The sequence below is a fragment of the Pinus tabuliformis genome, chromosome 9, assembly GCF_031772625.1.
Source record: "Pinus tabuliformis cultivar Carrire ecotype Pingquan chromosome 9, CPIR1, whole genome shotgun sequence".
Classification (NCBI taxonomy): domain Eukaryota; kingdom Viridiplantae; phylum Streptophyta; class Pinopsida; order Pinales; family Pinaceae; genus Pinus; species Pinus tabuliformis.
The window spans coordinates 1,895,837,148-1,895,849,931 of NC_142307.1; positions in this window are offsets into that span (position 1 = coordinate 1,895,837,148).

The window sequence follows — 12,784 nt, forward strand, 5'->3', positions numbered from 1 at the left end:
AAGTTCAAAGTAGATCCACTTGTGTTGAGAGAGGCTTTGGATTGAGGCTAAGAGGTGACAACATGATAGGAGGATTGTGAAAAGGAAGAGGGAGAAACAGAATATGGAGGAAACAGAAAATGAGTTGCAGGAGTTGGAGCGACAACTCTAGGAAGAACAAGAAGTGCACATAAGGGAGAAAGAAGCGTAGTAGGAACAAGAACAAAAGGAGGCGCAACATGCAAAAATTGATGAAACTGCACCCATATAGGTTATTGACTCATCTGAGTAGTTGGCACATAGCAAATAGGGTGACTAGTCATAGGAGAAAGACTTTGCTCAAGAGATTGAACAGATGCTAGAGTAGATGGACACGGATATGGTCCAGCCATCTGAGTTAGATCACGATATTGATCTCATTCCTCAGAACCAAGAGGTCACCCCACAAGCTTCACCAGATCTGGAAGCAAAGAAAGTCCCAAACAATCAAGGAGACACAAAAATTATTGAAGACAATTTAGAAGTGAAGATGCACAACATATCTTTCGATGAGTCACAACACAGAGTTGTGCAATCGCGCAGAGTTCCTCCTCTAGATGTGCATGTATCTCCTACATAGTTTGAAGAAAGAGTTATCGTGTTCGATGTCTGTAAGCATGTAACTACATTGGCCGGTGCTACTAAAGCATGTGCTGAAGCCACCAACTTGAGTGTTATATTCTTGATAGCTGAAAACGAGCACATGGCTAAGGAGTTACAAGAGGCCAAGCAAGGAGGAGAGCAGGTTACAACACTCGCTAGACTAGAGTTGAGGAGAGACATAGTAGATGAATTATCATCTCTCGAGACAGTCATGTGGAATTTATACTCTAGATTCGTCACCATGCATAAGTCAGTTGTCTATCTCAATAGTTAGAAGTAGCGCTATGCTAGGGGAGCACGCATTTTGTCAAATTTGCACACTACTATTGATCACATGAAAATATATAAAATGAGGGACAAATGAACCACATTGTACTTTCCCAAGATGATGAAGCCAAAGGCAGTAGAGTTGAAGGTATGCATCTGGAGTCAAATCTAGAACTATGAGGAACTCCCGCAGTTCATCACCAGTTTGTAGGCTTCACATGCATGGGTGTTCAAGAGCATGGATGTCATTATGCACAAGCATGAAATCCCAGTCATTAGCACACTCACCAAGGTGAAGTAAAAGAACCGAGTCTAACTTGAGCTGAACATGTAATTTGATCAGTTTATGCACGTAGCCACGAGCGTAGACTTGCAAATGACCACAGACACCATTCATCACTATCTTTTTGGTCTGGTTGCACTCAAGACTATTATGTGCATGTTAACTGATGAGTTGGACAAACGTGCCAAATCAGTGTACCTAGATGCAATGGAGGAGAGAGTTCACTTTCAGGAGGATGTCACCATGGAGCATGTGGACACCATAATAGACTACCAAGCTTGGAATCAGTTCGCCACCATCGATCATCATGAGGATGTTAAAGAGTTAGTCTTCCCACAACTTTCCAAGTCTTAGTGATGTCTTGCATGGCTTACTCAAGCTTATTTTTTCTCACATGGGTACATGTGTAGATTTTAATGTAAACATGTTGTACAAGTGAAAGACCAAGTGTCGATAGTAGAATGTAACAGTCATGTAGTAATTGAAGATTCATGAGGCTAGGTGAAGAGTCACAAAGGGGAGTGTCAATGGTCACCCCATCCTTTGCTATTTATAAAACCTCATAAATCATTGTACAAGCTTTTGGGAGTCAAGCTTCCTATAGGTGTAACTTAGAGAAAGCTTGGAGTGTACTGTAATGAGCCTTGGCTTCTGCACAGTGTAGAGCTAGCACTTATATTTGGAGGAGCAGGTAATAGTGACTGTAATGTTCTGCTATCGGGGCTAGTGGAATTCATGGTTGTAAGTATGATTGGATCTTTCACTCTTTTAATATAACAAAGCCAACACGTTTGATGCATATGTTTTTATTGTAGTGTGGCTATCCTGGTTACTTTAATGATGTATGTAGTTGTTATTTAAGGATGTATTTATGGACTATTCTGTATGTGTTTGTATGAATGTTATCGAAGCATGTTGTTCATATAACCCATCACTTTTGATCATCGTCTATCCTTCTTTCCATCTCCTGGTGACTTTATGCTCATGGTATCCTTTTCAAGTTGTGCGCTGTCACAGTTTTCTAATAGGCACACTCACTTCCCCTTACGTGTGTTAGAGCCTTTCATGCACCTTCCTTGATTTGCTACAAGGTCACACCATTTTTACAAACAAGGAAATCTTACTTAACTCTACGTGCAACTGCAGTCAAGGCGATACTGTACTACCCACTCCTCGGACTCCTACACTAAACAATCTGAGGTCTACTTGGGATTTCTTACCGGGGAGATCCCCTGACATGTTGGTGGCTCCGGCACCATCAATAGAGTTCCATCTGGTACGATGTCATGGTTTCCATTATCTTAAAGATATGCCTTAACTCTTTCTTGTTAGCACATGAGAGTGGTTTACTTAGTCTTCGAATAGTGAGGTTCACTTGCCTGGTGAGTGCTTAGTGTCACTTGTGTCAAGGTTCTTTCACTACAGAGGGAGAGGGTGAGAGTGAGTCTCAAGTGGAAAGGGAATAGTCCCAAGTTTGTTAGAGACACACAACACAACAGGACATGTGCAGCTTCCGGTGGACTAGTCCACGTGGATGCGGCAGCCACAAACACAAGGTGAATAGATAGCACAGATAACACCTAGCGAATAGTCCACACGAATCTGTCGATTATTTGGCAAAATATTCCACATGGGTGAGACAACGTTAACAATTGATGCAACACATTTCCAATAGAATATGTACTAAAAAAACTAAAATAGTTGAACTGTATTAATACACATTAAAGCAACATGCATTATAAGCATCTAAAGAATAGCCTTAAATATGAATACAATACATATATGAAAACATGATGGCCTATTAACAGGCTTCTAAATTAAGAGAAATTTCTAAGACACATCCATACACGATTACATCACTAACCCCGATAGCGAGGTGTTGGAGCCATTTCTTGCTCGTCAAAGGAAAGATTATAGACTCTTAAGTCTATGTGGGAGGAGCCAAGATGAAAATTCTTTTGCATGTACAAATGATGAGTATATATAGCCAAGGGTGACACTGACCCTTGTCACTATTCAAATTCCCTCGTGACTGTTTGAATTACATGACTCTTTGCATTCACCTGTGGGTTTGTTTGGCTTCCATGTTACATTACATTGATTACACAATTATGACCGAAAGTAGTGATGTGGCTGAGGAGACTCATGACAAAACTCGACATGACACTGCTGGTATGCACATGCTGGTTATGCTATTCGTGTTGAGTTATTGTGTTGTTGAGTTTTGAGTGCCCCCATGGTGTATGATAGCTTCATCTCTCTATGGCGGAGTATTCGAAGTATTCGATGGTCTTGGCGCTTGCTTGATGTTGAACGTTCGCATGCATCCCATTCACTGGTAATTGGCATTCTTCATGCATTCATCCATTCGCGAAGAAGTCTCCTGGCATGCTTTCATTGTTCATCTCGTTCACTGTCGCACCATGTCTCATCCATGTACCTATGTCAGAAATCACTCATGTCAAGATGGCATCAAATCTAGAAATATCCTAGTCTACCATGATGCATCATCTTTCGTTTTCAGGTGTAGGTGACCGGGTGAGAGTACATGGCTCTCAAACTTCTCAAAGCACATTTCAGGTCAGGATATGAGCTCTGGGGTACTGCCAAGAAAATCTCCATAAAGCTCACTAGGAGGCAGATGAGTAGTCTAGAATGACAGTGACATTCTACGGGATCTCGCTCAGCTAGGACTAAAAATTGGGCAATTGTTTCAGGGAGGCAGTGCAAGCAGCAGGAAGGACACTCATAGTGAAAACTGCCCAGATTCTTAGGGGAGGCTGGGGGGGGGCTGCGGGAGCTTTCTAGACAAGGCTATGCATAACAAGGAGGCAGGTATGAAGGACATGTTTGTGCAGTTTCTAGGCTGAGTAGGGTGTTGGGCAGCTGGAGGACAATCTAAGAAAACTATGCAATTTTTAGGAGCATCAGGCTGATTCATAGAGAAACGAGATGACAGAATTGTGTAATTTTCAGAGACAATGCACTGAAAGGCAATGGCTGCCTATCCCACATGTCTGCACAATTTATTTAGTCAGTGGAGGTGCGCATGCTAACAGCTTCTATGCAAATTTTTGGAGGAGTGAAGGTCAGGGTCACTGCCCGGTCAAACTCTTTGTTTGACAAGAAGGAGGCTTGATAGATTGGCTTGTGGGCAGTGCATATTGGGATCGATTCTTGGGAAATTTTTTTGATATTTTGGAAGATAGTTAGAGAGGTCAATTCCAGTATTGCACAGTGTGGACTGCCTGGGAGGAAGTCTCAAGCTCTGTGCAATTCTGGGCAATAGTACATGATCATTGAGGGTTGAGACTCTGTAGTGTTGCTCATCGGAGGTCCGGTCGATGGAGCGTGGTTTAGTCAACAGGTCTTCGGAAAAATTGTTAAGTGTGTGAGAGAGTGAACTCATGTATACCAAACCATGTGAAAACACGCTAAACATGACTTGACAATAAGACATCTTGAACCAACAAGACACCATATCTTAGTGTGATTTACTACGGGACTGTCTAATGGTGAAAGTGACAAGTGCAACACTTTGGATAGACCTTCAGATGATCGTGTCGATTCTTATGACAATGCTTGAAACATCATGTGTGAGTGTGATAGATGTTTTCATAGTGAACAAAAATCATACACAAACCTCAACATCATGAGAATGAGGTTGTAAGCATGACATAACAATCAACATGTTGAAGACAACATTTGTTCAAACAAGTGAAAATGAAGGAAGACATGTAGAGGAAACACATGAAATGATTTTTTGGAGTTTTCACACAAGCATGCTACTAAAGACATGATGATCTGACAATGACAAGTAGTCTTGAAAATTCAACTAAGAGATGTACTTAGAAAGATTTTCTTTGCTTACCATACTTATCCTCAAGATCATCATGCATCCGACAGTGTTTGGATGTTGTCCTGACCTTTACCATCACTTAGTCTCTTGGTCCTTCTCCTCGACTCCTTGGGATTCATCTTAACATGTCACCTTTTCCTATAGTCACTAGGAAATGGATTAGTAGGAAGTTACTGTTGTCGGGATGAGGCCATGGGAGGCCCACCTACACAGTTTATGCATGTAAGACCAACAGGAAAACTTGGACAACACTGTGAAATTTTGACGAATATGAGACTGTTGTGGGATGGGGCCCCTCGGAGGACACCTTTGTGCAATTTTTGAATGCAAGGTAGCCCGACTGCTCTGTGCATTTATGGAGAGCAGTGCTTACTCCCTGACTTCTATGTGCATTTTGGGAGTGTAGTGCTAGTTGGGGACTCTACAGGCTTCGAAGTTTTAGCAAGAAAGAGAGGAATCTTGATGGTTAGAGAAGAAAAGTGAAAATTTTTGTGAAGCTAAATCATGCTAGGTTGCTTTGGAAATGGCTAAGTGTGAGATTAGTGACATAGATGTAAATAGTGATAGGACTCGACCATGATCGCACACAGACACTTAGTGACAAAACATACACCATTTAGAATTCATAAGACATACTTTTCCTAAATGCAACAACCTTCATGCCAAGAGTACATGAAGTGAGTGTGAAACATGTCTCTGTGATGACAACCACTCATACGCACACACTTGCCTTGAAGGAAAACAAAATTTCCTTTGCATGAGAAACAACAACCCCTATGCCCAACGATGACACATGTTGTATAAAGATGAGAACATGGACAATTCTTAAGATCAAGGAGGGGATATTGAAGTCATCAGGTTACGAACAAGTGACCAAGGATGATCAATCACATGATCCAAGGTAGGCTCTAAAATTTGCATGCAAGCAAAAATTTGGAGGGTGGTTGTATCCGCTACAACCGAATGGCACCTCTGATAAGTCCCTCTGATTTTCTATTATTGATATGAGTATAGACCCAAATAGTTTTATTACAATGGTTCTAATATAATATTGTGTTTGCCTCATTAGAGCTTTTCTATATCGCAAGTCTTACAGGTCATGTCTTGTTAAAACCTCTGATACAAACCTATGATATCCATGTGGGGCCAATGTGCGAGAGTGCTGATGTGGCATGTGGGACATCCTAGCATTGATTATAATATGGTTTTTCTTTATTTGTTTTATTAAAATCCAACCTTTCCTCTAATGAATGTGTCTTTTTGTTTCATGGAAAAACTCCTATATGTACATGCATAAACCTTTATTTTTACTTGTCCAATTTCAGTGACATATTGTAGAGAGTAAGACATAGTTTACAACATGTGAGCTTTACAACACCGAAGAAAAGAAGATAAAGGCCAAGAAGAGGAAGAAAATTTTTCATTGGGTTAAAAATTGATGAAACTATATCTCGAACCTATGCACAGTCTCACTTGGAGGGATCAAATGTGCGAATAGGTGTGTGGGAAGTTGTTTGTGGAAGCTCCTACTTTTAAAGGCTTCGACTTGTATCTTAAAGGCGCGAAGTTACAAAACCTATGGAACTGCGGCAAACATAAGCTAGGAATTGTGGTTTCTCAATCGATGGAGGTATGGACCAATTATAGCTTGGACCTATAGAAGACTTATGTATGACATAGCGAAAAACTGATACCTCTATGCACTCTTGAATAATGAAGAACTCGTGGCCTTGAATAGTGAAGATTTTGGAGGATTGAATAGTGAATAACTTGAAGCCTTTGGATAGAGAAGAACACTCCTATTTGGATCTTGGACAATGGACAAAATTAGGAGTTTGTGGTAGTCTTGTGGAGTGATTGTTTGACTATTGAAGGAAATCCTAAAGTTTTTGAAAGTAATTCATTCGTACATTTTGTTTTTATTTAAAAGGACTGAAGCATTAGTGCCCTAGAAGTTACACCCTCTAAAAATAGGGTTGGCACCTTTATAAGGATAGGGTCAAAGCCCTAGAGGTTGGAGCCTCACAAATTTCCAGGTTGGTGCTTAGCAACAAGTTGGATCCTGGACAATTGAAGGGTTGGTGACCTCAGACATCATTGTGCTCAATCTTTTTTGAAAGAGGATTGGTGTCCTCAATTGTTTATAGTAAAATCCTTATTATTTATTTTTATGATTATAATTGTGAAGAATATTAACTGGTAAATATAAAAATTGAAAATAAATATTGATTCATCCCCTGTTAATATTTCCAACAATTGGTATCACAGGCAACTTCTTCATAATGAGTCGAATTGCTGGAAGAAGGATTCTTAAGTCACAATGCAAAATCAGGATTTAGGAAAAATTTCCAAATTTGATGGAATGAACTTTGGCTTTTGGAAGTGTAGGATGATATTATATTTAATGTCTCTTGGATATAAAGTATGGCAATCAATTACTGATGGGTATAATGTTCCAGCTACTCCACTAAAAAATCAAGACAAATAGAAATCTTATGTAGCACATGTGAAAGCACTAAATTCCATAACAAGTGGAATTACTAATTTAGAATTTACAACAGTTATGAACTATGATTCTACTAAGGAAATGTGAGACAAGCTTATTGCTATCTATGGTGGAGACTCCAAGGTCAAAAAGGAAAAACTCCAAACACATAGAAGAAAATTTGACAGTCTTAATATGGATGACGAAGAAAATATTGCAGCCTATTTCCTCCATATAAATCAAATCATCAACTCACTCAAAGATTTAGGTGAAACCATTGAATAAATCACAATTGCCAAAAAATTTTGAGATAACTTCTAGAATGTTTTGATTCCAAATTCAGTTCCATAGAAGAAATGAAGGACTTGGATGATCTAAAAATGGATGCACTTCATGGGATTCTTATTTCATATGAAAGGAGAAAAAGAATACAAATTAAAGAGACATCCTAATGTATATATATTATATTAACTAAAAGGAATTATAATATATATGTGATACAATTAAAGGAATACAATATAAACATTTTAAGCGTGAAATATAAATCATGACATAAGAAATAATAAGTAAAGACCTTGTTGTAAAATGGAGGCAACATCTTTCAACCAATGAACCTACCATGTCAAAAGGTGGTCCATACGTGAGAATTTTTAAATGTTTTAATAACAGGTTGGTGAACTAATGGAGGATGGTGGAGATATTTCTTGAGGGGAAAGGAGCCTCGTGAATATAAGGAGATCGATGGAGATATTTTTGTAGGGGGAAGAAAAGCAAAGGAGAAGAGAAAAATATAGATATAACCATGGTAAAGGGAGGAATACAAATTGAGGAAAAGTCTAGGGTTCAAGATTTAACTAAAAACATGGAAAATTAAGGAAATATTCTTGGATTCTTGGGAATGGTGGCTAGAACACTTCAATTCCGAAGCCTTCTTGATTTGGGAAAAAATAGTTTGATCAGAGAGAGAGAGAGAGAGAGAGAGAGAGAGAGAGAGAGAGAGAGAGAGAGAGAGAGAGAGAGAGAGAGAGAGAGAGAGAGTACACTGCATCCAATTTCACTTGCCAGTTGTCGAATCTTGACATCCATTTTGTGGATGTTCCATCCCATCAATGCTGCCAGAGAGACTAATTATTGAATTGTTGTATATCTTTCTGTTGGAGAAAAAGTTTCTTCATAGTCGATTCCTTCAAGTTGAGAGAACCCTCTTGCCACAAATCTTGCTTTATACTTATCTATACTTCCATCAGTTGCATGCTTTATCTTATAGATCCACTTGGAAGTAACTACAAATTTGCCTTTAGGCCTAGGTACGATCTTCAATACTCCATTCTTCATTATAGATTGATATTATTCATTCACAACATCTTTCTATTCTCGAATCTCTATAGCCTCTTCAAAAGTCGATGGTTTTGCTTCTATTAATTTTGTCATGTATGCAACATACTGAGAATATCTCTTGGGTCTTTTAATTTCTCTAAATGATCCCTGAGCTACCTCATGACCTTCTACATCAAGTAGTGCAGATTTCAACCAGTTAGGTATTTTCCTTGTTTCTTGAATGACCACGGGTTGAACAGGTTCACTAGGTCCTTCTTCATCGTGGTGAGATCCTTCTTCCTTATCAACTTCTTCCTCATCAGAATCTATAGAATGTTATTTGGATTTCTTGAATTCTATGCTCTCATCAAATATGACATCACAACTAACTTCAATGTGATGTCCATATTTCATATAGATTATATAGGCTTTGGCATTCAATTACTATGCCCAAAAAATATACCTTTCACACCGAAAGGATCCAACTTCTTTATTTTGTCGTTTGGCATATGTATATACATAGGACATCCAAATATTTAGAGATGATTGATAGATGGATCCCAGTGAATACTTCTTCTGGAGTTTTGTTGTCTAGAGTTCTCTGAGGACATCGATTTTGTATGTAGACTACTCTCTTAGTTGCCTCACCCCACAAAACTTGATGTCTTCAATTACCTGATGTCTTCATCATGGAATGTCTTAGAGAGAAGAGAAGAGTCCTTCATCCCTCTTTATGAGTGATTCCTTCTTTGAATAGAATATGAGACTCCATACCTCTTTGACGCCTTTCTTGATATGTCTTGCAATTCTTTTGATGACATTCTTCATTGTAGAGGAGATCTTCATAATTCCCTTAGAGAACCAAAGCTTTGATACCATTTTCAGAATTCAATAGGGAAATGTATATGTTAATTATCTTAATATTTATAAATACTCACATTTTATTTTTACTTATTAGCTTTGATCTTTCTTATTCCGATGTGAAATACATCAAACAACTACCAAAACAGTAAGTACAATGACACAATATGTAGGATGCAAGCTAGGGCCAAAACCCCTCCTCTTGAGGGGAAAACCTGAAAAATATATTCTTATCCTCCATATCTTTCAATTAACGAATACCATGACCTAGACTCAGAAAAATACTCTCCAAGATCAATTCTTCCCTAGCTTCTTGCTGAAATATTTTTGACCTCCTATTAGAGCTGAAATTCTGCTCTCAAACAGTTATTACTGCTTCTATAGGAGACTTTGATCTCCCTATAACATCACTCCTCTTAAACTCGCTTGCCTTGATTTGAGTCATAGGGCTAATAAGAAACCCTAAGAGACCTTCACTTGCCTTATTTCTCTTATTGCTTCCAAAATAGAACCTTAGACCTTCCCAATGCAGAAACCCTAACTTCACACTCCCAGAAGAATGTAGAGAGACTGAAACAATTCAACTTTCCTTGTACTTCTCTTCTTTGAACTTCCTTCTTCGACCTTCTACTGCTTCCTTCTTCACATAAGAGAGGAGTGAAGGAATGATCCAAATGGAGGATGAATTCTTCTTATATATAGGATTCCTTGGAGGGTGGGCATGGCTATTCATGTAGGCCAACTTGACGGCTTATGTAGGCCGACTTGATCTTGGAGGTATTTTGACATTCTCAAGGCAAAATGATATTTTCTTTTACAATTTACAATGTGCCCATAGGGTCTTCCACATATGAAAATGACTCTTATACCTAGGACAAACCATAGAAGCACTCAATGGGTTCTTGACCTATAAAATAGAAGAACTTGGGCATGAAACCATGCTCCAATAATAAAAATAATTTCTTTTTCATTTTATATATACAAGAATACATTTCATACTAATGAAGAAAAAACCTAGTTACATATTTTTCAACACGTCATTCAATAATTAGCTTTCAATCAGACAACAACCAATACATATCAACACCTACGAGTATTGAATTATCCGTTTGTGCTAGTTAATACTTAGAATAACATACTATGGCCAATTTTTTTAATTAATCCATGTTTTTACAAACACATAATTCATTTATAATTGTAGCATGGAAATCTAGTTAGTAACTTGCATTGTGCTTCAGAGTTGTCTGAAGTTACATAAAAAATTATCCATAAGGATTTTTAAGTACTTGTGCAACAAATTGTCTAACCACATTTATATAAAGCACTTTTTATATCCATTTTGCATATATGAAATGAAGACCATGATTAAAATCTACAGTCCCTTATAGGAAAATAATCTTCTAGATACGGAAAAGGATGATCATTTTTTCATCAACTTGATTCCACGAGTTCTAGAACAACAACAAGTTAAATATAGAAAAAGTTAAGGAAATCATGCCAGAATGATTCTTTTGTAAGGTTGAAGTTGGTATGAGAAGTTTCTCTCAGTCGATTAATGTTGATGATGCCTTCGAATAGTTTTTTCAGTGTCATGTCATTTCCAAAAGAATGGATGAAAAGCATGTGTGGATAAAGGAAGCATAAGTATTTGCACACAAATCACCTACTTTTCTATGAGACAAAAAATCCAAATATATAAACAACCAAAAAGCTAGAGATTTGTTTGAAAAACTATGATACAATATCTTTATTTTATTGACAAAATGAAGGTGATTACCAATGGTATGACTTCTCATCTGAACCCATGAAAAATGTTCTACCTACTCAATGAACATGTCATGTATTGAGTATTATAACTTATACACATTTACTTGTCATATAATTTTATTGGATTGTCCATGATAATAGTGTTATATTTGGAAGTCACTTCTGGACTAAAGAGGATGCATCTAGTTTATTTTGATCAAGAGAAGAAACATTATTGGAATAATAATTATAAGATAGCCCAGATATAACTAGAGCGATTTCTCAATTTACTTTAGATGAAAAGAAATATGATCGATTTCACTTTTGACTTGGCTTTCTTGGTGGAGTAGTTTGTTACAAAGAAGTTAGTGCATATATGTCAAGATTGATAGGCCCACTGATAATTGTGGGAGTTATAAGGGTCACTTTAGATATGTTCACACTGAGCATATAAGGGACACTTTAGATATGTTCATGTCGAGCATAAAGATGATTGTGGTTTATAACTCCAATATGTCGTGGTAATGCATTAAGGGTGTACCATAAAATGTTGGAAGATCTAAATCTAATGAGAGGAAAATCTAATAACAAGTTAGGGTTTTGTATTGTTGACGAAATGGAGATTGACCAACTATTCTAGTAAATTTGTGGTAATTTCTGGATTCTACGATATAACATAGAAAATATCGATGTAGAGAAGGAATGAAATATTAGTGTGAATCTTTACCACGTAAAAATATAATAGCTACTCATCTTCATGAGATTCGAGGAGAGATCAACCTGCCATTAAATAAACCATTTTAATTAATTAATTAATTAAATTATTTATTTATTTATGCCATTTTATTTCTAGATTATCTTATCATAAAAACTGATATAATGGAAAACAACCTCAAACAAAGCAAGATCCAGCCATATTGGGCATGGATAATATCACACCATAATTGTCATTACAAATAACTAGAGAAACCAATGGGAATGATATTTGAACCATGACATGAGAAAAATATGTTTTCTTGAGGAATGAAATCTAGAGAGAAAGATGACTTGATCCTTGATATGATCTAGATATTAGGTAATAGACATGATTAAAATATTAATGATAGTTTTCAGTATAGATATAGAATGATAAAATTAAATCCAAAAGTTTAACAGTGCTTTCAAAGGATATCTAGAATAATAACAACATATTCCAATAGTTTAGCACTAGATCTTATAGAACATTAATAAAAAATGTAAACATGGCTCTGATACCACATAGGGGTTAAAAAAATATTGAAAGGAACAACATACCTCTCAAACGACAACATACCTTACTAGTGATTATGAAGTTTCCATGCTATCC